The following is a 2414-nucleotide window of genomic DNA, read 5'->3' as shown; positions in this document are numbered from 1 at the left end:
TCCTGAGTGGCGCGTGGCTTAAGTGGCGGCGTGTGTGTCCTGCGGCGCGGCTCCTGATTGGCTGAGCGGGGCCGGGGGTGTGTCGGGGGTGTGAGGGGGGGCCCTGCGCCTGCGCAGAAAGGACAGAGGGGGAGGAGAGGGAGGGGAAGGGACCGGGCTGCGTGAGAGGAAGCTTCGCTCACATGGCGAAGCCAGGAAAGGAATGGCAAGGAGCTCCGTTCTCTCTCTCTCTCTCTCATACACACACATATACATTATGTATACACACACACAAATGTGGCTGTATACACAAAGACACACACACACACATATATGCACACACATGCATCTATATACACACATGTATGTATAGCCACACAAACACACACACAAATATGGATGTATACACAAAGACACACACACATATATATATGCATACACATACATGTATCTATTACACACACACATGTATGTATAGCCTGACAAACACACACACACATACATACATATACATTATGTGTGTGAGTATGTGTGTATATATATATATATATATATATATATATATATAATATATACACAGACAAATATGGATGTATACACAAAGACACACACATATATATGCACACACATACATGCATCTACACACACATATATGTATAGCCTCACATATATATGCATACATATAAATTATATATATACACACACATAAACACTATGTATATACACACAAAAAATGTGGATGTATACACAAAGACACACACAGATATATATGCACATACATACATGCATCTATACACACACATGTATGTATAGCCTCAAAAACACACACACATATACACACACACAAATATGGATGTATACACAAAGACATTTTATACACACACACACACACACACACATACATAATATACACACACATATGTATGTACAGCCACACAAATACATATATATATATATATATATATATATACATACACATATTATGTTTACACATTCACACAGTGCAGATAAAAAAGTCTTGGACACATATTAACATGCATCTTTAATGCATTCAGAGACTTAAGCTATTTAGGCTTTTTAAAAGCTTTTCCTGGGTTGGAAAGTCATTCACTCTTATATTTATTCTCCTCTTATTGTATACCAGACTTTTTTCCCTTCTAGATGTATAATAAATTAAAGGGAGAGATTGAAACCCTCTTCTCCCCAAAATATGCATGATTTCCCTCTTATCTATGCAGATGGCGGTCAGAATAATATTTGAGAGCGGCTGGAAATCAGTCATGGGAGCCCTAACAAAACAGAGAGGGACGAAGGAGGGTTTCGGGACTTATTTAATCTGGACAAACGGACTGCATCCCAAGACAAACAAAGACAAATAACCCAAGTATGGATTACCTAATAGCCTATGCAATTGGTTTCACAATATGTCAAAGAAACCCTTCCAATGAATTCATGAATTTGCAGCAGAACTCTATCCGCATTCCTTTTGGAGTAAGTTCAAGAGATCACATTCTCTATAGAGTTTATCACACTGGGGCTAATTTCGGCATTAAAAAAAGAATTTAAAGCACATTGAAAGCCTCTCGCAAATAAAGCGAAAATGGCGGGTAATTGCGCGAAGGATTCTCACACACAATTGCGCCAGTAAAACAATATCGGAAATGAATTGTCACTGAAATCCTGAAAGCAGAAAAGATGCACATCAGTGCTTCTTTGTGACCGCTTCAATGGTGGGTTTTGTGTGATCTTGTGCGAAATCGTTACACGTAATGACATGATTTTTCTGGGATATTCACGGGATGATAATAATTATTATTATTATCCTGTGAATATCCCAGAAAAATTGCGTCATTACGTATAATAATTTCACATGACGTCGCACATTATTATTATTATTATTATTTATATCATGCTCCTCCAAATGATCAAAGTGGCTTAACAAGAAAATCCAACATCAATACAATCTCATATAAAACGTTATAACTCTACCCCTTCCTAACCCTCGCATCAATAATAATAATAAAGTACAATTAAATTATCAATGATTAAAACAACCGTTAATAAATTAAATAATTAAATAATTAACAATTATCATAAACTCCCGATCTCTTTCATGTCATAAATGTGTGATCGTACCCAGGGTTTCCTTTCAAGATATTTAAAGACTGCTGAAAGGAGAAGAGGAAAGTAGCCAAAATAGTTTGCCTGGATGATGATGATGATGATGATAATAATAATAATAACAATAATGACATCAACATGTTAAAAGTGCTTCTCAAACTTTGGGCTTCCAGAAGCTTTGGACTCCGGCTCCCAGAGTTCCTAATTGTTGGCCGAAGTGGTGAGGGATTCTGGGAGTTGAAGTCCAAAACTGCCAGGGCTTTGCAGTCTTTGATGCTCTAATGCTAATGCAATGCAGCTGGAGGCACAGCCAT

The sequence above is a fragment of the Sceloporus occidentalis genome, unplaced genomic scaffold (genome assembly GCF_023333645.1).
Source record: "Sceloporus occidentalis isolate IW3139 unplaced genomic scaffold, rSceOcc1.0.p SCAF_8, whole genome shotgun sequence".
Lineage (NCBI taxonomy): Eukaryota > Metazoa > Chordata > Lepidosauria > Squamata > Phrynosomatidae > Sceloporus > Sceloporus occidentalis.
This window is presented reverse-complemented; position numbering follows the sequence as displayed.